The 23,988-nt window shown below is 45.7% G+C and overlaps 1 protein-coding gene across 5 annotated transcripts in view; it reads left to right on the top strand.

Moving 5' to 3' along the window:
* Positions 1 to 2,869: 2,869 nt before the first annotated feature.
* The window catches only part of cskl (c-src tyrosine kinase-like), an 80,904-nt gene continuing 59,785 nt past the window's right edge, over positions 2,870 to 23,988 (top strand). For 2 of the 5 annotated variants that reach the window (XM_088641497.1, XM_088641498.1), the window contains exon 1: positions 2,870 to 3,010. The gene's annotated coding sequence lies outside the window, so the exon portion shown is untranslated. Of the gene's footprint in view, positions 3,011 to 4,416; positions 4,564 to 23,988 lie in introns of those variants that run through there. The other 3 variants (XM_088641499.1, XM_088641500.1, XM_088641501.1) reach the window with 2 other exon arrangements.

Below are 23,988 nucleotides of genomic sequence, written 5' to 3'. Positions count from 1 at the left end.
TCGAGGAATATGTACAGCAGGCTGCAATCTAATGATCACTTTTCTCACTCCCATAATTTAATCTGGTTCAATTTGTGGTGCAGATGAAGTCAAAAGCACAGTTGCCGACAGTCCCAGGAAATGTCAAAAATGTGCAAATTATTGGTTGTCTAATATGTCAATGTATAATATATTGTCCAAAATAATTTTACATCTCAAACAGACACCTTCAGTTTAAAATAATGAGAAGAAAGGAATATAAGATTGGTTCCAGACGAGGAGGAAAGCTAATTGATTAGAGGATCTCATCCAGCCAGGTCTTGAAAGAAACCAGGTTAACATCTTCATCTTGAGAGATGCCAGCAAACAACCACCCATCTTCAGAGGACTGGAGGGCATATGGAAGCTCCACATAGGACCTGACATGTGAAAGCAAACCTCGATCCCAGCAACAGCAATGACCAGCATAGGCTTGAGCTGAGCTGATTGGACCACCTGTAGCACTCTGAGCCAGCAGGGGGAAGAGCACCACTACCACTTCATTAGAGTTTGACCTTTACTAATTGCAATTTAGCCAATCTTAAAAAGAAAACAAGTGTCCCATGCTATGACAATATTGCAACTGTAAATAAGAAAATAATTCTAATGGTTTTTCTTTTGCACACGCAAAGAAGAAATTGGGAAATTGTGGTGTTTTGAGAAAGGTTGGGGTGAGATGAATCAATTTATGGTCTCTTAACCGTGCCGATATAGTTACCATATATGGACAACTTTATTTGCACATGGCTGATCCCAGCCTCTGTCTGAGGAAGCAGCAGATAATCTGTCCTTCAGTCCTCTCCAGTGTTGATAACACTTCATAAACAGAGGCTACAACAGCTCAGTCACAAGAAAAAATTGCACCACCCATTTTAAAGTCCTGGTTAGACTGTGGTTATCTATTCTTTAGCTGCCTTCAATCTTGACTTACACCCCTGTCATTTAGACTAACAGAATATTGTCTTCCTAAACCATCAAGAGGCTCCTGGGGTGCCATGGTGACATCCTCTCCTTGATTCAGTACGTGGAGTGCTGGCCCACCAGTGGACAAGAGCATCTGCTCCTTATTTCCCGCAATACAGCTGCACCTGATCTGTGGGATCAGGCTGCCAGCACCTCCTGCTGGGTGTTGTGGTGCAAGCCTGTTCAGGGCAGGGCAGTGTTCATGGACACAGAGGCAGTAATAATTCCTTACACTTATTTCACATTTTTCTGGACACTCTCCTCCAGCACCACCAGTGTGCAGCCCCACCTGGATGATATGATGGCAGCCATAGTGCGCCAATACACTCCCCACACACCAGCTCTCAGTGGGGAGGAGAGCAGAGTGATTAAACCAATTCAGAGATGGGGGTTATTAGGAGGCCATGATTGGTAAATGGGCTAGGGGAACTTTGGCCAGGACACCAGGGTTACACCCCTACTCTTTTCGTGAAATGCCCTGGGATTTTTAATGACCGAAGAGAGTCAGGACCTCAGTTTTACATCTCATCCAAAGGACACCACCTTTTTACAACATAGTGCCCCCGTCACTAAATCGGGGCATTAGGATCCACACAGACACAGACACAGGGTGAGCGCCCCCTGCTGGCCCCACTAACACCACTTCCAGCAGCAACCTTAGTTTTTCCCAGGAGTCTCCTATCCAGGTACTGGCCAGGCTCACACCTGCTGAGCTCCAGTGGGCTGCCAGTTGTGCATCATGAAGCTAAAGGTGACCTCCCCTGACCGCAGAAAAGTTAATTTAGGACTAAAATAGTGCTGCTTCACAGAGAACTGTCTGATACAACCTCCCTGCTCTGGAATCAGTGCAGGGAAGTGCAACCAGATACTTTCTGGGGCTTCAGGTAGCATCCTTCAGAGAAGTGCAATACGAAATTTAAACTCGGACGTTATTCCATAATTATAGTTACATATTGTAACGCTTACGGCCGACAAGCACTGTGTGTAAGAGCCGGCGTACCAGAGCGGGTGACGTCACCGCCCTTCCCTGTGATAGCAGGACCACAGCTACTGGGCTGTGGAGAGATCTCTCTTTAGCTCACGGGGCTAGGTCGCTGCAGAGAGACGCGGAAGTCCCGGGTTCGAGCCACCTATACTTTGGGCCGACCAGATGCGGCAAGGGCGCCTGCCTGAGCCCCCGTTGCGTTACATTGGTGTCAGAAGCGGGGTGGGATAGCCCTTCGCCGGGGACGGCGATTTAAGCGGGGGAGAGTGTAACGCTTACGGCCGACAAGCACTGTGTGTAAGAGCCGGCGTACCAGAGCGGGTGACGTCACCGCCCTTCCCTGTGATAGCAGGACCACAGCTACTGGGCTGTGGAGAGATCTCTCTTTAGCTCACGGGGCTAGGTCGCTGCAGAGAGACGCGGAAGTCCCGGGTTCGAGCCACCTATACTTTGGGCCGACCAGATGCGGCAAGGGCGCCTGCCTGAGCCCCCGTTGCGTTACAATATAGTTAAATATAATTACAATAAATCATATGGATGAAATAAGGTAACGCGGACGGTCCCAATTTCTACTCTCAGACCTACTCTCTCTGACCGGCAGAGGGCACCACCTGTCAGAGTGTTGACGTGCGCGTTCCCTTCGCCGGACCCCCCCTCCCTCCCCTCCCCGAGCGCGCTCCCGACGGGCAGTGGTGTGGCTGGCGAGGTGCGCACGCGCAGACGAGCCGTCTGAATGAGGGACCATTTCCTCTTGGAGGCCTGTGTGTTTTGCAGCGACTGAAGGCCAGTTCCTCGGCTGTGTTTTCAATTTGGACGGGCAAGAACGGGATAACCCCAGGATCCACCGGAGCCTGCTGCGACCGTTGCCGTGAGCAGAAGCGAGCTTGAGCAGGCGAGACGAGCGGCGCTCCCGGCGGTGTCGCCGCTTCCTTCAGCGCTCGGCTCGGCTCGGCTCGGCGCTCCCGGAGTGGCCCGGAGCTGCATGAGAGGAAACACTCCTTCGCCTTTGTGTCTGCACCGCACGGGCTGCCTTCCTGGACCGAGGTACGAGCAGCGCTGCTCTTTGTCGTTGCGAGCCCGCAGGCGCAGCAGTTGGAGAGGGGGGCACGGGCACGGGTGCGAGTCGGCGGCTGGTCCTGCGGGCTCCTTCCCGCACCTCGGGGTGTGCTCTCCTCTCGGACAGTCTGCGGTGTAATTGCAGACTTGTCTTGAGAGGGACGCGTTTCCCGTGTGTGTTTCAGTGGGCGATCGCTGCGCTCTGCTGGCTGTGGTCTGCCAGGCGTGGTTGGGGCAGGGGTACGGGGGTCTCTTGCTGGCCGGGCGGGTGTCCGAGCTGTCCGCCAGCCCAGCTGACGTTTCTGCTCTCTGGTGCAAAGTAGGCAGGAGGCAGAAGTGTCAGACCGGCGGGAGGGCGCAGGAGACGGGCCGGTCTGGCCTTGCGGACTGACCAGCGTCCGCCTGAGTGACCGTCTCTGCCCTGATGAGCCCCGGAGCCTGGCCGAGGAGCTGCAGTGTTTGTCAGTGGAGACGGACACTGGACGTGCCGCTTGTATACAGTATTTCAAACCTTGACTTCGCGCACGGCGAGGTGCTGATTTGCAGTCCTGTGTGCATGCAGGGTTAGGGGCTTGTATCTGTGTTGTATCTCGAAATACAGTACTTTTAACAGCTGTCAACGGCCCTCTTTTGTGCTACAAAGAAAATGTCAACCTTTCGGTATTCTAGCTACCCGGAGATGCAGTTTTCGTGCTGTAGTTGTTACCCAACTCGCCGTTGGGACCTCTGTAGGGAGATCCGGGAGCTTTTTGGAGATGAACTAGCTGTCCAGCTCACGGTTTCGAGTTCACATTCGTCGCTTTGGCCACACGGTTACTAAATGCATGTGTCCACCTGTATGGGCTGGTACTGTAGTCGGGTTTCAGCGAAGGCGAGGGGCGCTTGAGTGACAGTCGAGCCGCCTGACTCCGGGCTGCCGAAGTGCGCTTATCGCGCTCATCAAGTACGCTCGCTGTTACTGTGGACAACACTGCCACGGCCCACTGTTTCAAATGTCACGTTTCACATGAGCCCGGCTGGCCTGCGTGTGATAGCGTTTAGCTCCATCAGTTGTTGTTGTTTTTTTTATTAAGCCAGGTGACTGACAAACGCGTATTTTAGTGTGAATGTGAACAGCGTCGTACTGTATAATTGCATTGGACTGTAGAGTTTAAGGGAGAATTCAACTATCAGCCACTCCAGTAACAGACATCATAAAAACTTAGAACATAGTGGAAATGTGATCCAAATAGTAAACCACAATTCGGAAAGGGCTAACACGGAGCATGCAGACTTGTAAACAGAAAGTCAGCCGTGCTGTTTGTCCGGAGATAGTAAGGGGCTCGGCCGGCAGGCAGTGTCTCTGAGGTTGTTTCAGGGGGATCCCCTGTGAAGCTCCTTCCCAACGGGTTTTGTCAGTAGGACATTGAACACAACTGTAAGACGGCTGGGCTGCGTCTACCTCATCTGTCCTCCTTGCTCTGGGCTGTATGCGAGACTCGTCCGGGTGACCCAAAGTCAGAGCTTGTTAGAAGACTTTCCTGCGGTGGTTCAGCACACAGGTGAGTTTGCTGTCCCGTGCTGTTGTGCTCGGCTGTGAGCATGAGGGATGTATCGTGCTACATTGCAGGATCACCGTTGTGACGGCAAATCAGAATTACGGTGCAGTAAAAAGATTTCCTCCTCTGAGTATAATGTTAATCAAACCTAAATGCTTAAACCTGTCAGCTTATATGTGAGTGGTCTCCTTAAATACTTGCTTTCTTAAAGAAACATCGCTGTATATTTAAAGTTAGTACAGCGTGCCACGTTTTTGTGTAGTAAAACATTTTTATCATAGTTTTCTGGTTCATTACAGTCCTTCTATTCTGATGACTGATTTAGAGATAGATGCACATTTTGTTTTCTTAGTAAGTCTGAAATAAAATAGGACTTACCTACGCTAAGACATCAGAGTAATTTAGCATTTCTGTTATCTGTTCAGCTTGAATCTTTAGGCCCGTTCATGAACTCAGCTCGTTGCAGGAGGACAGTGAGCAGTTTGTACAGCTGGTTAAGTTCTGTTCGAGTTGTGGTGAGCGTGTTTGCAGCTTTGGTCAGGCTGATCTGTGGCTTGAGTTTGCAGGAGTGGTGTGGCAGTGAGAGTGGTGTCCGGATTAATAAGAGGCAATGGCGAGGAGGGTCTGTGCGCGTGCCTGAAAGTTATGGAGAGATTGGGAATTGCTTCCAACTCGGAGACCTCCTTTCTTCATGCATTTGGTCATTTCTACTCTTCTCCTGTAGTCCTGCATGTTGAGTGTGGAAAAAGTTGCAGCAGGATTGTTTTTACCAAAAATGATTCAATATTGTTCTCACCCGATGCATTTTTCCTGTTCAGATGTATTTCTAGTTTCTGTTTGGGCCCTGTTGGGTTAGGGTTATAGACCACTCCAGGTCCACCTGGAATAGCATGCTCTCTCCAGCCATTCCCCCCTGTCCCGTCTCCCAGCCTGGGATCGTGAGTGCTGCTCTGGCAGGGTCCCGTGTGTGGAGAGTGGCGATGGAGACAGGGTGGGCTCGACTGGACGGGGGCACGGGGCACATTCAGTTGGGGAGTGTGCATCGAAGTTGCTAGAACATCAGTTTCCCGTCTTTGCATTGTTGTAGTTTTTCCTTGATTTAAATTTCCTTACACTATCGTTTGGAATTCATAGAAATGACAGATGTGAAGACTAACTTGCTGCCCCTCAGTCATCACTCTGTGGGGATAAAAACACACATTCAAAGTGTGTAGTCAAACTGTGAGCTTGGTAGTAAACTAATAATAATACAGCTTGGTCCACCTGAATGCAGGAACAGATAAGTTAAATAACTTCTAGGTTTGTACTGGTGGGCAGTGTACACAAAATACAGCACCGTTTACGAGCAGTAATTCTTTTTAAGAGCTTAATAGTTTCAGTAGAGTTTTACTTATAGTGCAAAGGCAGTGCAATGCAACCGACAGAGGTGTATCTGGGTGATATGCGCCTGCCTATACTTTGCTCAGCGAAGACTGCAGGTTTTAAAACCATTTTTGCAATTCAGCCTCTCTGATTGGAAGGATCAAAGTTTGATGGCTTGGGGGAGAGTCTGGGAGTGTGGTTGGAGCTGATGGCTGGCGGAGAGTCTGGGCGGGTGGTTGGAGCTGATGGCTGGGGGAGAGTCTGGGCGGGTGGTTGGAGCTGATGGCCGGGGGAGAGTCTGGGCGGGTGGTTGGAGCTGATGGCTGGAGGAGAGTCTGGGCGGGTGGTTGGAGCTGATGGCCAGGGGGGGAGTCTGGGCGGGTGGTTGGAGCTGATGGCTGGGGGAGAGTCTGGGCGGGTGGTTGGAGCTGATGGCTGGAGGAGAGTCTGGGCGGGTGGTTGGAGCTGATGGCCAGGGGGGGAGTCTGGGCGGGTGGTTGGAGCTGATGGCCAGGGGGAGAGTCTGGGCGGGTGGTTGGAGCTGATGGCCAGGGGGAGAGTCTGGGAGGATGGTTGGAGCTGATGGCTGGAGGAGAACCTGGGTGGGTGGTTGGAGCTGATGGCCAGGGGGAGAGTCTGGGTGGATGGTTGGAGCTGATGGCCAGGGGGAGAGTCTGGGTGGATGGTTGGAGCTGATGGCCAGGGGAAGAGTCAGGGAGGGTATTCTGAGCTGATGGCCTGATGGGCAGTAAGGTCCAGTGCTTTCGCACATGACGTCCCTGTACAGAGCAGGAGGGGGAGAGCCGAGCCGCGCAGCTCTCACCAGAGTGACTCAGTGGCGGAGGCAGCTGTGTGGAAGAGAGAGCGAGGAACTGGTCCAGCCTCTTCTCAGGGGAAGAGAATGAGCACATTGTTGTGGCCGCCAGTCCCTTAATAAAGTCTTCTTGCTCCATATGAGCAGCGCACTGCAAACAGCCTGGGCTCAAGAGCTCCTTTGAGCCAGACTTGGTCATGGCACTGAAACCAAGTTACTTTAGACTCTTTTTATGTCCCCTTGCCCTCATTTCAAGGGTAAGACTGGGGGAGAGAGCATGAAAGGGTGGGCTGCAGTTTCAGGGCTCCTAGTTCATTTCCTGGCTGTGAGTCACACAGGAAATGATCTGCTAGTGATTAAGGCTGCTCTTGAGAATCGCCAGTAAGATGCACAAAATCATTTCGGGCCTTTTCAGAAGAAAACAACAAACAAATTTATAGGATAGAACAGTGGGCCTAGCCTGCCCTTAATTATCTTGTTTCCTGTAAGGTCCATCAAGCCTGAAAAACTGCACTCTAAATTTTATTTTAAGGTCTCATAGTTAATTATGAACCAAAGTATTGTCGCACACAGACTAACTACTTGAAGAGATAGTCCCTGCTGTTGGAACTGTGGTACAGTGTGTTCACAGAAAATGTGCAAGCTTTGCAGTTGAAACAGGAAATGGACCGATGCACGAAATGCACTTGCGTGCAATCTTGCTGAAAAAGACCGAAAATGAGACTTGAAGGGAGTGCGTTTGCATTTAACCACAGCTGAGCGTTCGGGCTGCGTTAATGGCGGAACTGAGACAGGAGCTTCCCTTACGGGTTCATCAGGGCCCAGACCTGGGCGATTTATGACCAGAGAGAACAAACTGGTGACACGTTTTGTTCAGTATTTTTTCTTGGAAGAAAAAGCAGAAAAATGCTTTTCATTAATATTTAAGATTATAAAATGATACAAGCTAGCAGACATCATTGGTGCAGTTGTGTTCTAGAAGTGTGTAAGAAGTTACTGCACATCAGTACGACATCAAGCAGAAAGATCCCAGTGACCCCAAGAAGGAGCAGCGAGGAAGTCAGTTGTAGTTTTTCAGTTTGTTTCATGTTTCCTCTCAGATGGGACAGAACTTCCCAGTCGGATGACGCAGTCTACAGGTAGGCTCAGTTTAGCTAGTGCCTTCAATGATTCAGGTTCCTGATCATGTGGTGTCTTGGTACTTTTCCTCTTTAGTTGTGGATGTGTTGTGAAAACCTTTTTGTGCACAAAAAAGTTTTTGCTCGCAAGAAAAAAAAAAGGAACCTCTTGTAGGAGGCTAGTTGGTTGGTACTGCTCCCTCACAACTGCTGAGTCCTGGGCCTTACGATGGAAAGCTTGAAGAAGCCTTAGGTGCCTGTCTGTGTGGAGTTTGCATGCTGCCCTGTGCTGTACTTGGCCCAGCGACAGGCTGGTGACCTGTCCAGGTCTCAGCCCTGCCTGCCTCCCTGTGTTTATGCCCCAGGATCATTGAATGCTCACCAGACTCCATAGCTTCCTGATGATGGATAAATGTCAAGGATCTCTGACTCAGGTTATTCAAATGATTGCCACATTACTGCTCACCTGTGTTAGGCCCTGATTTGAATTGCTTATTAGGAAAGCGTGACAATAAAGTCACTTCCTTATTCCACACATCTGCTGCTCTGTTACTGGTGTCGGGCAATGTGTCATCTTTAAGAACTGACACTTGAATTCATGCTGTTAACCAGGAGACTTATTACTTTGCAGCATGTAACTATAATGTACCTGAAATTATGCTATTGTCCAGTATAATTAGGGGGGTTCTTATTATTTTCTTTTTTTTAAATTTAGGTTTCCTTTTTCTTTCTCAGCCTTTAATTGAATGTAGCTTAGTGGACTGAATGGATTTAAAATCTGAAGGCCACTGTAAGACAAGATTGCATTTCTGATCTAAGCTTCAATCACTCGTGTAGTCTGCAAGAGTAAAGCATTTCCTGACTCTACAATGGGAATCTGCAGCCCTAATGATGTCTTTGAATGCTCGGATGTCTTTGGTGTACTTTGCAATTGATTAATTTGAGTTAATTGGACCATTTATTTGCTTAGTGAACTATTGCTAAATTAGAATTTTCCGGGTATTTCCACCATTAGGCCATTAGCAATTTAGACATCCTTCTTAAATGCTGCACAGCTGGTGGTGTAGATGTCTGTGCTGGACAAGAAGTGTGCTGTTGTACCAGTTCAGTACTTCAGAACCCTGTGGAATCTGTGCCTTGTGCTGCTCAGGCTGTCCTCTCTGGTGCCACAGACTGGTAACTCTGAGGTTCCTAACAGTTTGGCTTGGGAGTGTGTTAGCACTATGTTAAAGTTGATCGTGTATAATTTAAAAAATATTGCAAGTCAAGCTGTATTTGTATAAATATCTTTTGTCAATGTTCTAATTCATTCAGACCTTGCAGATATTGTGGGCTTTTTTTATACTTTTTGTTTCCTGAGCTTTAGCTGTGAAAATTTGGGCAGCTGTTTTAAACACCAGCCTGAAGGATCCAGCAACAGAGAAATTTTTAAATGATTTCATAAAGAGAAATTTGATCATGGTCATAAGGACATCTTTTTCTGTTCGAAAGAATAGTGCTCTCATTTAATTGAAAAAAGATAATCGCTATCCAGTCATCTAGGCCACCATGTTGGAATTCATTTTGTATTCTAAGACGAGGAACGTATAGCACTGGAGAAATGCAAGGTGGTATTCTGGAATGACGCCTCCGATCTGCTGGGGAATTTCAGAGTCTTGGTCGAGCTGGTGCTGCAGCTCCTGGGCTTTCAGACAGCTGCTGTGTTTGAGCCAGGGAAACGGCACCTGTGTGCCTCGCAGAGGCCCGCTGGTGCCCACTCAGGCACAGGAGGAGCTCAGCGGGACCCCTTCAGCTGTCAATGCCCCCGCCTTACCTTCTACATCGGGTCTTCTGCTGCAAACGGATGATTTTACATTCGGTCTCACGGAAATTAAGTTAAATAACCAGTGAGCATTGTGACTTTGTTCAGTCTTAAATAGTATTTCCATTCCTGAAATACTTTAGTCTTGCAGTTGATTTGAAGTTCACAGAATTCATGAACCGTGACATTGTGTTTTTTTGGTCTTTGTTAGGGAGGTCACTGGGCAGACCTGCTGTGCTCTTCCTGCCAGCTGTGTGAAAACTGAGCTGTGCTTGTCTGATCACTCTAATACAGATACACCCAGAAGCTGCAAGCAGAGGGAATTCTGACACTGCTCGCAGTTTAACTAGCTCTTGCATCATCTTAAATACATCAGAGCACCAAGAGATTCACCGTCAGAGTCACCCTGAATATCAGGGCGGAGGTTTTCAGGGTTTATGGATTTTGCACATGTTGCTGCATTGCTGCGTTTTCGAATGTGGCCTCACGAGTTTGTTTCCATCGGGATCCTGAGCCGCACTTTGACTTCACATTGAATTTCCACAGTATTTTGTATTGACCACTACAGGACCAACGACTTCAGCAGTGAGTAATGCAGTAACAGTGGCGCATCTCGTTCCACCACAGGCTCTCCTTTCGAGCCATTGCTCCAGTTATTGGTGCTGACTGAAGCGCAATTTCTAAAACCAGAAAAAGGGAAGTGTTGCTCCCTGCTTGCAAAATCCACAGCAGCCGGAGCAGACGCAGAGTTCTGGTTATCAGAGTTGGCAGGAATGAGGAGTTTTCGCTGCAGCTTTTGACTTTGGACCCAGAGCATCATTTCGCCCAGAGCCACAGTCAAGAGTGCACGTTTGTCCAAGTGCTCTTTTTGCAGACTTTCATTTTTGTTGTTTTTCATACCTTCATCCCTTTTTGCCAGGCATTCGAGAGTCCTGTTTGCATTTCAGAAACGGTTTGTTTTCAGATGTCTTGCAGTGGGCAAAGCATCCCACGTTCTGGAGTCCATCCAGCAGGAAGAGCAGGGAGCTTGGCTGTTTCAGCCTTTAGTGCGCAAGAGCGCCCTCCGCGGGTGCTCTCTCGCAGCCTGGTTGCTGCCCTGAGCTCCTGCTCTTCCTTTCTGGACCGCAGTGATGCGGGGCGTCCAAGGACTTCTGCTCCTTAGGAGCATTAGTTCCCAGTTTTTTAAAAGAAGTTGTGAAAGGTTCACAGTGGAAGAGAACACGGGAGCAAGAGGAAGAGGAGAATAATTGCCTTGAGCTTCATTCAAGGAGAATGCTAGAAATCTACATATTTTTGTTCAGAGTTGAAGTAAAAAAGGAGAACCTCTTGCTTCAAAACCAAATATTGCAAACGCTCAATAACTTGTGTTATTTGTAGATTTAAATAAAAATCCAAAATAGGAAATTGTGCACACTTGCACATTGTATTAATCTGTGGCTGTTTGTTTGCTGTATGGTTTAGCAGAATAAGTCTGGTGCCTTATTTTGTAACAAGAGTGTTTGCACAACAATACAGATGCACACTCATAGCTGAAATGGTAGCCTGCTACTCCTTATACCCTTAAAATGTCTCAAAACACAAGTACTGTACCGAGACAAAAGGGATTTTTGTGGCAACAGTTCTGTCCTTCTTGTTCTGAAGAAAACTGTTGAAACTTAAGAGGAAATTATTGTTGGGTGACTTCTGTCTTTTTACAACGATTTTATGATGTCCAGCTGAAAACAGAGCAGAATTGCTGGTTTGGATAAGTGACGACTGAATGACGTGAATCCTCACTGTCAAGCGCACAGAAGATGTAGAAATAAAGTCAGAGAGATGTTAAACTGGAAGTTTGAGATTAATTTTCTCTTCCATTAGGTCATAGTTTATGAACGTGAAAGTAGGATTGAGTTGCACATTCAAAAAAGCAAATTCTGTTTTTAGTCTTCTAAAATAACCATGGTAGCAGTGTCATCCTGTGAACCAATGTAGATGTAAATGTCACAGTATTGCTCACTGTGGGGAAGATGCCAGTACGAGAGATGTTCGACTGAGGCGCAGGAAGTACCGACCCCCTGCTTGTCATATCGAGGGCAGCCTGTCGGTGTGCTGTTCCCACAGCTCCAGACACTTTCGTGTCCAGTGTCACACTGAATGTACTTTCCTGATGCTGCAGAACAGTGTCTCAACACCGGACATCAGCATCGAGCACACTGTTACTTATCACATAGTAACTAGGATTGTGTGCTCGTTAGGGAAGAACACAGTCCTTGTCTTATGCGCTTCCACATGGAGAGTCCTGGGGGGTAGAGGCGTGTGGACAGAGAGGGCTGGGAGCTGGTGTCCCGGCCGGGACGTGTCGTTATAGCGAGACCTGTTCCTTTGTTTCCTTTCGTGTGGGAACGTGCTGGAATGCCAAGGGGACCGTTGTGAGGCTCTGCTGGACCCTTCAGCTGGGGCACAGCTGGGGCACAGCAGGGAAGGGGTGGCTCTGGAGGGTCGTGCGAACATTGGTCACTGGAGCTGGGATTTCCCCTCTTCTGAGCTGCCATTTGTCTTTTTTTACTTCCTGTTTCCTTGAAAGGAAAGTTATTACGCGATTTCTAAATTTAGTCTTCTAGGCCTTAAAAAAGGATGCGTGTGGTGGTTACAGTAAAGCTGAGTCTTTCGTTCTGAAGTTTTTCTGCCCATTAAAATTTCTTACAACTGCTTTCGTAGTGTTTTGAGCTGTCTTTACTCAGCATCGCTTAAGCCCCAGTTGTCTTAATGTCGGTGGTTATTGAGATCCAGTAACTGGGAACAAACGATCTGAATTGCTGAGCTGTCTGGGTAAATGATATATCAACTGTTTATTTGAAGAGTCTCAGAGTAGCCTAAGAATCCAGGGTGAAGTATAGTCAATGAAATCATATTCTGTGTGTTGAATTGTAATCTGTTGACAGTTTAATAAGTGAAACTGTCCATCAGGCAACTCTGATGAGTTTAACAAGCATGATCTTGGAGCCATCAGCTGTTCGTAATGTTTAATTTAAACAGACTGTAACTGTGACATAAAGGGTGACTTTATTAGTAGTTAATATTTCTGTCATATAAACTCGTCAGTGCCAAAATAATTCATGCATGAGTAGTAACATTTTCTCTCTTATTCTCTTATATGTGAGAGAGTATTATATCATGTGCAGTTAGGTTGGGGCTGCAGTATGGGATTCTCGTTGAATTCCCCATTTTGTTTTATTGACTTTATTTGTTTTAATTACTTTTTATTCTGCAGTTCTTACTTGGGGAAAGTTTAATATAAGCTGCAGGAAAACAACTTAAAAGAAGACCAGAGGATGTTCTCAATCTAAGAGGCTAAATTTAAATTTCTTAAATTTCTCCTTGTGATTACGTGTACTTTTTACATTTTTAAGTGCATTTCAGAGCATATCGAGAGGAATGCTGCTCTACAGAGCCACTGTCTAGTTTCTGTTCTTGTCTTATTATTGCATTGAATTAGTTAACTAAATACAAAACCTGCAGGAGTGTCTGACACAGGTGGGGACACTGTGGTCTCGTGTCATATCAGAATCTCTGATTTTCGTCAGTGTACCCAGAATCTTCGACTGTGGTTTTGATTGATCCAAATCTGCTTCAGAAATCTGTGGTTTTATTTATAGAAATGTTGATGATGACCCATGACCAGCTAATTGTTTTTTATATTTATATTGTTTGTATATATGAACATGGTACCTCTGTATCTTGAATATGTGAAAAAGATTAAATTGCTCCATGAAGGAATCTTATGTTCCAGAGGTATCTGTTCACTGATTTTGTTTATAACGACACTTTTCAAAAGCAACTGTTGGAATTGTATGCCAGTCTAATCCAATCAGGCAGTTTTATCCATTTTAGGCTTTTTGTGACAGAACTGCAGTAATTAATTAGGAAATCACTTTATTTAATGGTATTTAAACTTACAAATTTGTTGGATGCAAGTTGACTCAGTAGAGTGGCAGGCTTGGCGTATGTGATACTGGCAGATCAAGGTTTCATCGGTGTGAGTGTCTAATCTATTTTCATTTTGGACGGAGTACTTGAAGCTGCCTTTTAAAGCCTTTCATGTTGTGATTTTCTTCCCGGGCTTTGTTGATCTTGAGCTTGCTGTTCCGAGTTATTTCATCTGTGTAGAGGAGTGTGCTGTTGTACCGGTGGTGTCCTGCTCTCAGGAGCTGATGTTTGCTTGGCTGCTGTGGCTCAAATGTTTTACTCCTGCTGTACCTGAGCTGGAGTGTGTTAGTGCAGGCCGACCGTCTGGGAGAGATCACTTGCTCTCAAACCATATCTTATACTATTGCTTTAATGGTTTTCTCAGCACTGTATCTGGTTTCAGCTAATGCCTGTTACTACTAGCTCTGCGCTAATTTGAGCGTGTGCCTTGTTATTTCCAGCTCTTCTTGAATACCACACAAATTGTAGCAAGAAACTTTTGTCTTTTGCAGACAAGGACTGAACTTTTCTTTCTTCTGCTCGACTGGGTTCCTTCTGCTTTTGAGCTCTCAATGAATCACAGGGAGGGCGGACGCTGATAACACCCTCACAAATTCTTACCAATCTGACTGGTATGGCTGGCCAGGCAGCAGGTATGACAAAATCACACCTGCATACCTGCTGCCTGGCCACTCGCTGTGGATCTCTACCAGATTGGTTGTGAGGTTCACTGTCTTATCAACAGGTGTCAAAACTAGGAGAAAGAGCCATCCGCAGTCTGTTAGTGGCTTCCTGATCGGTATGATTTTATTAGGGTTTAACCTTACCTCAAGGGCCTAATAAACCAATAATCCAGTCACTGACAGGAACAAGTCATGACCCTTCTACCCTTTAATGTTGGAGACATTAAAGATGTTTGTCTCAGTCATTTCAAGTGTGAGACATTTCACATGTCGTATTGATCACTAGTTAGCTCCTTGTTCTATCACTTCATAGAGCATTATATTGCTGAAGAAATGCAGATATCGGGAGGAATAACAGGAGAACGAACAATAAGGTAGGGATTCGGTTCAAAAGAATTCTGTAATCAGTCATTATTATGAAATCTAAAGTAGCCTTGATGTATTTCTAATTTTAGAATAAACTGGGAGTTTCCACCACCTTTCTTTTGCATCATAAATTAGTTTATTGCTTTCCTCTTTCAAAGTATTTGTATATTCCGTTTGTACTTTGTTAGTAAGAATTATTACTATCCTTCCTGGGAAGGTAACTTTTTACCAGAAATTTGATGTGAGTATTCAGGAGGTAAGGCTCTTTTTGCTCATAGTGTAATATCCGAGTCAAGTCAAACAATCGCTATTTCAGTCACTGTAAGTGTCAGCTTTACACTCCAAGCCTCTCAGAATCACAGACTTTTTAACTCCTCATTGGGAGAGCTACCGAAGATCTCTGAACACGCTTTTTCGTCCTGATCTCTCAGGACAGACAATATAACAGACAACACCACACAATGCAGACAGTACATTACGACATAATAAATAATACAACCAGAACAATACATATGTAGTAGTGGGGAACAAAACATGGTAGACATGTTAAAAGTGCATAGACGTGCATTGAGTCTGAGGCATTGCAGTTAGCTGTTAAGGATGCATACTGCAGTAGGGTAGGAATATATATAGATCTTGTGTATATATAGCTGTAGAAATATATAGTATATAGCTTCACCACTGTACAGACAGTACCAGTTAGCAGTCGCCCTGCTATGCTTTGTTTCACATTTAGATTGTTGATTAATTGAGAAACTCAGAGTATAAAACTGTTGCACTTGCATCATTTTTTAATGTAAATGTAGACGGTTTCGGGGGGGTTTTCTTTCCTGAAATGAAAAAAATATACATTGTGGAAAGCAAAATCGTACATTAGAAATTCTTCTTGTAGACTGTGCTGTTGCACAGGAATTCAACAAGAACTTATGCCCTGACACTAAAGCTGGGTTCCTGCCACCATGTGGTATGTCTCTGATCCAACCAGTGGAACAAGGTCTGGTCGCTCACTTTAAATGCACAAGCAGCGGGTGGAAAAATCGACCCTGAAGCAGCGAATCATTTTGTTGATTTTGACATGACCGCAATTCGGAATTAGTTGGTGACGCTCTCTGTCTATTCTGATTTGTTTTTCCATGGTTTGTAGGTACAGTACATGTATGTACCTGTGTCTGAACTGGATATGGAGAATTAATCTCAAGCTAATTAAGTTATTATTTATGGATGTTAATTGCCTTTTTTAAGTCATTTTCTCTCAGTTGCATTATTTAGGAACATAACCTGTACTTGTAACATCTGAACTGTATTTGGTAGTTACAAGTGAAGCACACACTCTAGCTAAATTATGGGCCCTAACCCGACCCTGTTCTATTAAGTACGCTTCCGGTTTTAAGTCACCTGGGCAAAGTTTACACTCTTACAATCCCCAGCCTCCATATTTACACTGTTCAGAAGAGGAAAGGTGTCCCTTTATATGTAGTTTCGCTGTGTGTTGCAACTGTCTGGTCCCTAACCCAATATATATCAGGGACCCTCTGTACATCCAAGGACAGGAAGCATCAACAGACATTCTTTACCAATCCTGTTGCCTCAACTAGTGCACGTCAACACCTCGACTTCTCGAAAGGGAGGACTCTCTTTTTATCTGTGAATGCCAGGAGCAAACACATTTTTTGCTTTTTTACTACAGGCATCTTAGTACTGCCTGCGTTCCACAGTATCTCCACAGATATAACACGAATAAGTGAAATCTGCTCTGTGTGCGAGTTGTATTTTTGTGTGAGGCTCTAGTCATACCTTCACCTACAGATGGACATTCGGTCAGCTGCTGACCAGAGCTGTATCCCCTGACAGATGGGGTGATATAGAATTGCAAAGTAAAAGGTCTTTAGAAAGTATACTCAAGTGGTCAGGTGGCTTCAGAAATCAATGGCATGGCTTTACCAAAAGGGTTGTTCAAATATCTTTAGTGTTCAGACACTTACAGGATGTTTCAAGATTTAAACTTAATTTCAGGTTTATCCAAACATTCCAAGTCTAGGTTTGCGCAAGATAAAAACAGGTTGCTTTTGAAGTACAAAATTCAGCAGTGATCCTAAGAGTCTGATAGAATAAAATGTCCCAGTGTATGTGAAAGGGGCTGTGACTTTTTGTTTTTGATCAGGGCTTGGATTTCCAGATGCATGGCTGGACGAGTGGAGCTCCTGGGGGCTGAGACCATCTGCACGGCACATTACTGCAGACGGGGCTGTGGCTTGAGAGCAGTTTGTTTTGAGGCAAGACCGTGCAACACACCCTGCCTGCCACTGGCAGCACAAGGGTTCATAAGGTCAGACAGGAGGTCAGGGATCATAGAGTTGGATTCAAGCCCGGGCTGGCAGCCAGGGCTCGTGAGCCAAGTGTGGCCAACCGGCTTGTAGTGCTCTGGGTGCTCTGAGCAATAACCTGCTCTGTGCGACCGCCTTGCCAGCGGTCCAGCCAGAGTGGTTTCTGGGTAATTGGTCTCAGGAGAATGTTCCCAGCCCGTGGCACAGCGTTTCACTCGGCATTGCAAATGGAGTTTGGCCTGCTGCTCCTAATCAGGTAATTGAGCTCCTGTGGGGGCGATAAATTGCTTGCAAGTCACTTTGCTCTGCTCTGCATAAATCAGTGTAGAGCTCTACACTTCTGCTTTACATAAATCTCAGCACCTCAGCTCAAGGGATGGGCTACTCTTACTGAGTGCTTTTTTCCCCCCACTCATGAATATGTGGCGGCCTTGGATTGAATGCTTTAATGAGTGGCAACTGCTTTATGCGTCCGGTCATGACCAGATTCTTGGTGGAAACAGTGAATAATTGGAATAAGCCATTAAGGTAATTTCAGTGACAACCCCATTATGGAGAACTTCATTGTTCTGTAAGACAACACTGTAGTACTTCAGTGCAGATTTGTTTTGAACATGGGAAGCATTAGTGAAACTCCAAGCCAAAGCTAAAGGGTTGTGGGAATGTGCTGCTGCTGTGCATGAGTGGGTCTTGAAAACAAAAACATGATGTCTGTAAGTTTGCCATCACCTGATTTGAGTGGTGTTTCATAAAAGTCCCATTTTGAAGGAAGCTGTCCACCATTAGAGCACTCTGAGAACCACATTACAATAGATTGTGGGCAACTATTTGAATTTGTTTTCCTGCTTTAGTGGAACAATATCTTATCAGGGTGTGACGCAATACATGGCGCAGTGTATTGATATGCTACTTTGTCTGTTCAGGTGTCTCACTCCAGTATTCAGGGTGTTAAAAAGTGTAAGAAAAGTGTACGTAATTTGTGAAAATACTTTTAAAGGTGTTACATAAAATATTTGTTTTATTAAGTAGTTTGCTTTTTGTTCTGACTGTTTGAGGAGAGTCTGGGTTTAACAGATGGGACTGCTTTTGGTGTGTTACCACGCATTTAGTGATCTGGTGTACACCTCTTTTGTTAAATTTGCCCTTTAATGGTGCTGGTAAGAGAACATTTGAAATTGTGCGCTGTGCTCCAGCTGTTGGCATGGGACTTGAGCGCAGATGAGGAACAGTCAGCAGACAGAGACAGAAAGAGCACTTGCAGTGTGGCTCTTTGCAAATCTTCAAGCTCAATGTGCTTTCCAAAATGTACTATCAATTTTCGCTATTAGTTAAATAGAAAAAAGAGCTGTTCCTTTACCGTCTTCTTGATAACATGTAGGGTTTTCTTCCCTGTTAACAGACAACAGGTAGGAGTCAAGCTATCCTCTGCCAGTGGTCTGAGGGCTGCAGTGGCTTGTCAGGCTTTTGGCAGTCTGGATCATTCAGGCACCATGTTTATTCAGGCCATTAATCAAGTGGTTGAAAATCTATTTCTTTTTACTTTACTGGGCCTTTCTAAGCCAAGTTGATATTTTTTTTTCTGGGTTCACTGAAGTGATGAATCTTGTGTACCTGCTGGTACAGCCAGAGCTAGACAACTCCGAAGGGCTGCTGGCAGGACTCTGTGGGGATGGAACTGGACCACTGAGTGGCTGGAATAGGCTGGACTGGGCCACTGTGGAGACTGGACAGGACTGGACTGGACTGCACCGGGCCACTGTGGAGACTGGATTGGACAGGACAGGGCCACTGCAGAGACTGGACAGGACTGGACTGGACAGGACAGGGCCACTGCGGTGACTGGGCGGGACAGGACTGGATTAAACTGGGCCACTGCGAAGACTGGACTGGACAGGACCGGGCCACTGCAGAGACTGGGCTAGACGGGGCCACTGTGTTGACTGGGCTGGACAGGGCCACCATGGAGACTGGACATGATAACTACAGGGCCCCCATCTTTGCTCCCTGAAACACTGGACACAGTCTTGGTCTGTGTATGTAATTTAATTAGCACCTGTGAAAAGTGTTTCATCTGCATAATTAAGTATGTCTGTGTTGGTACTGCAACCTGGTGTCTCTCTAGGAGTGTCTGCAAGTCTTGTCACAGTGCTGCAGCAAGTCAAAGCTGAAAGCTGTAATGTGGTTTCTGTGCCAGGACTGGAAAAGCAAGAAGGAGAACATATCAGCAGGAAATCCTGTGGGCAGTTTACTGACTGGGAAATGCTTGTTGTTTCTCTGCAAAAAGAATGTAAAACCACAGCATCTCTGGCAAAATGGATCAAATCTTGCACTTCTGTCTGTGTGTTATTTTCAAGTCCAAAGCACAGTTCATCCTTTCCCTGAGACATCAGCAAGACAGGCGCTGGTGGGCCTGCACGCTGCTCTGACAAGGCGACACTGCGCAGAAAACCAGGGGCATTGTCCTGCACTTTAACACTGACAGTCTAACCTCCTGAGAACTGTTGTTCAAATGTGCCAGTGACATATTTCAAAAGGGTCCTTACTAGAGGTTTTTGTTTGTACAATCTCCCATTTCAGACCCGAAGTTTCTGTTCTGTAACAGTGCAACTGTTTTTAGCTTTTAAAAGACTTTTTAAAAAACATGGTAGCTTGTACCATTGACAGTCAGGTGATAAACAGGTACTAGAGAAACAGCTAAACAGGAAGTTCTGTATGTTGTTCTTCGTATGAAAGGTATGTTGTTTCATTAATGCATTGAAGCTCCTGGAGGCTTCCGACGTGCAAGGACAGATTATCTGTTTGGAAGAACAAAATATCTCTTGATTCTTAATGCAGAAATCTAGGTAATTGTCTTTCATTGTCTTTCATGGTGCTCAGAGTTGCTGTAAAGTCTTTATACTCCAAGACAAACTCAGTGTCAGCCGTGGCTTGTCAATAAACAAAGAAACAAAGTACAAAGAGACTGCTGCCAGTTCCTGTTAAATTGTAGCAGTTCAGCATAATGATTAATGTCCAGGAAATTGTGCAAATATTTCTGGATTGCTTGTGTATATTTCAGTGTGTTATATTTTAGATGAATGTCTTAATGTGTCATGCACTGGGTTTAAATGAAGTCCAGCATTTCTGGCTTTACAGGAATACATTATTAAAGGGCAGGGCAGGGACATAGATAATACTTTATTAATCCTGTAGGGAAATTGATGTGTTACAGCAGTCCAGCCCAAGACAAGCAAAACAGACATCAGAATAGTTATAAAACAAAAGACAACAAAATAAATAAAAATAAATACATAGGTGTGTGCAAAATGTGCTGATCATAGTCACTGTAAAAACAATAAAATATGTGCAAAATGTGCATAAGTTTATACAGACTGATTGTCCAAAAAGTACAATGGAGTAAACATGCTGTCCATAGAGGAGCAAATGAAGGGCTAACAGTCCTAGCCTAGGGCAGCGTTAACAGTCCCATGAAGCGGATGAGAGGTGTTGTTCATGATGGCTGTGAGCTTGGTCAACATTCTCCTCTCAGCCACCACCTCCAGGGGGTCAAGGCTCATCCCCAACACAGAGCCAGCCATCTTGATAAGTTTATTGAGCCTATTTGCATCTTTTGTCATGATGCTGCTGCCCCAGCACACAACAGCGTAGAAGATGGCCGCCGCCACCATTGATTCATAAAATATGTGTAGCAGTGTTCCACACACACCAAAGGACCTGAGTCTCCTAAGAAAATAGAGTTGGCTCTGACCTTCCTTGTACAGGGCGTCAGTGTTACCAGACCACTCCAGCTTATCATCCAGGTGTACCCCTAAGTACTTGTAGGAATATACGCCCTCTATGTCCTCACCCTGGATGGAAACAGGGTTCAGCGGAGACGTATTCCTTCGAAAGTCGAAGATCATTTCTTTGGTCTTGCTGGTGTTAAGCTGGAGGTGGTTAAGATGACACCACTCCACAAAATTGGTAATCAAGCTCCTATATTCCTCCCCCTTCCCCTCTCTAATACACCCCACAATTGCAGAGTCATCCGAAAACTTCTGCAGATGACACGTCTCAGAGTTGTACCTGAAGTCAGAGGTGTAAAAGGTGAACAGGAATGGAGTAAGGACAGTCCCCTGTGGAGCCCCAGTACTGCTAACAATCTGTTTGGACACACAGCTCTGTAGCCGTACATACTGTGGCCTGCAGGTCAGATAGTCTATAATCCAGGACACCAGGGGAGTGTCCACCTGCGCCGCCCTTAGCTTATCTCTCAGTAAAGGTGGATGGATGGTGTTAAAGGCACTGGAGAAGTCAAAGAACATAACTCTCACAATGCTCCCTGTCTTCTCCAGGTGAGAGTTAGCTCTGTGTAGCAGATAGATGACTGCATCCTCCACTCCCAGGTGTGACCAGGTGTGAACTGCAGGGGGTCCAGTGCTGTACTCACCAGGGTTCTGAGGTGGTCCAGTACAAGGTGTGATGTCATTAGGTGTGATGTCAGTGCCACTGGTCTGTAGTCATTCAAGACTTTAGGGTGCCCCTTTTTGGGTACTGGCACCAGGCGAGATGTCTTCCAGAGCATCGGAACCTTTTCTAATCTCAGGCTGAGGTTGAAGATGTACTGTAGCACTGAACCCAGTTGGTCCGCACAGATCTTTACACCCTGGAGCTGACACCGTCAGGACCTGCTGCCTTCCCTGCATGGAGTCTCCTCAACTCCCTTCTGACCTGGTCAGCTGTGATGGATGGGCCGAGGAGGGCAGGGGAAGATGGAGTAGGAGTAGGAGGGATCACATGATGGGGCGATTGAGGACATGAAGAGGGTGACATATCTATGTTTAGCAGCACCATTTTGACCAAAGAGAGAAAGCTGCAGACAGGCCACATTAGTCTGAATTAACACGTGCTTCTCACTGCCTTAACAGCTTCGGAAGTAATATCAATGTCTTAACGTCTTAAGCCATCTGTTGCACATTGCTGTATTTATCTGAAATACACAGAAAATATGTCTGTTTCAACTTCTGGTCATTTTTCTAAAAACTGTCATCTGATGAAGTATATATACTGAGATCAATGCAACAGAAAATACATAAGAGACCCAATTACAGATCCATCTGTATAGCCCATGGATTGCAGGATGCCATCTAGACTGTTGTAAGTTTTTTATCAGCCATCTGTAGCTGCAGAGCTATATGTGCTTTCACGCATGGCAGCCCCTGCTTTGTCAGGGTTCATGGTTAGCCAGAGTCACTTCATCATGTCTCGCAGGAGAGCACTGCTGCTCGTGCTGGGGTGCCTGTGGGCTGTCAGTTGTCCATCAGTAGCTTCGTTCCGCTGTTTTCACTGGGGTGTGAAAATGAATGAGGAAACGGCCAGCTGCTCTCTTGACCCTGGGGACCAGAGCTATTGACTTAGACAGTGATCTGTGGGCTTCAGGACCAGACCAGCATGTCAGTAGGTGGCTTTGATGAGCCCTTTCCAGTTGGTTGGGCAGTAGTAATGAATTTGACTTTTCAGGACATCTCTACACTAAGTTACAACAACTTTCTTATGCTGCTTTGTAGTTTTTTTTGTTGATGGTGGACACCCCTCTTCTTCTGAGCATTAAAAATCGCGTGTGCTGCTGGGCTTTCCTCGGCAATGAAATTCGTGTTCTGGAGGGCTTGTGTTTCCTGTAGCGGACTGTCAGTGACGGCGCGTGGGCCCCGTGTTATCTCTGCCCCTCTGCCGGCGCTGGCGCGGAGCAGTGACGGCCGGGCGCTCGAGCAGGTGAGCGGGGGCCGAGCCCGTCGGGCGGGGCTGTCAACAGGAAGAGCTGCCCTGCGCCGCCGCTGCACCGCAGGTGTTGCAGAGATCTGCAGAGCCTTGTCTGCAAAGTGCTTTTCCTGTGGAAATGAGTAAATCTAAGTATGGTTGATGCTATCTCCTTGTTGAACTTTAAATAACACATGTTTCTATTTATGATTTATCTCTTTAGAAAAAAATGTACATACAACCTACAGTGGTGTGTAGTGTGAAAGATCTAGCAGATTATAGGTTTTCCCATTAAATTAGCTGAAAGACCCCCCTTTGCTTTTCTTAACTTCTTTTGCAGGACTGGTAAAAGTCCAGTTTTGACTTGACATTGTAATGAAGCGTCTTGATTTTCTGTTTGTTTTACCCACGACCTCCTGTCTTTAAGCTAAGCTTCATAAGGTTAATGGCTTGTTTGAATTATTTTGTCAGTGAGCTCTAGAAGTGTTTACGAAGACCACAGACAATTTTTATTATTTTCCTTTGCAGATAAGGCTGATACTGTGCAATAGCGTTTGTTTGCAAGAAAATATTTTCCAGGATCAAAAAAGTCTTCTTTTAATTAATCTTTGCAGAAAGTGGATTTGGACGTGTAGGTCCAGTGTTATTCTAATTGACTTTTTCAATGTGAGAAGAGCCTGCTGGGTGTAAACTGCTTTAAATAACCTCATTGTCTTCTTACCCTGATGCATTTTTTACAGTGTCTGTTAATGAAGGCAGATCCCCTCTCATGTAATGAAGAGCCGTAGGGTTTTAGATGTTGCTACTGCAGATTGAACTGGAAATTGCAAGCAATCTTGCATGTAAAACAGAATTGAGTGAGATAGGGGCAGTCTTTCACTTAAAAATTCATGCTTTTCATTCACATAGTTGACAGCAGTGCTTAGATCAGGATCCATGTCCTACATTAAAACTGATAAATATTCATGAAGTAGTAAGAAAATGCTTGGCCAGATTTGCACTTTAACTCATTGTTTATCAAATACAAACTCCAGACTCCAGGTCATGAGGCTTTGCTGAGCAAGCAGTTCTGAAATTGATTCCTGAATAAGAACACAAGAGAGGCTACAATCGAGGGAGGCTGATTAAGTGTGATGAGACCTGGTCCAGAAGTGTCACTGTAATGTGGAGATGCTCAGATCAGTGATTTGACAGAGTACAGATTTGCAATTGACAGACAGGAGTAAGGATTGCTAATCCTGTGCAGATTAGCTAGACCTTGTTGGGGCGTGTGGATGTG

The sequence above is a fragment of the Lepisosteus platostomus genome, chromosome 7 (genome assembly GCF_059453375.1).
Source record: "Lepisosteus platostomus isolate fLepPlt1 chromosome 7, fLepPlt1.hap1, whole genome shotgun sequence".
Classification (NCBI taxonomy): Eukaryota; Metazoa; Chordata; class Actinopteri; order Semionotiformes; family Lepisosteidae; genus Lepisosteus; species Lepisosteus platostomus.
Note: the sequence above shows the minus strand (reverse complement) of the source record. Positions and strands in the feature narration are given on the sequence as shown.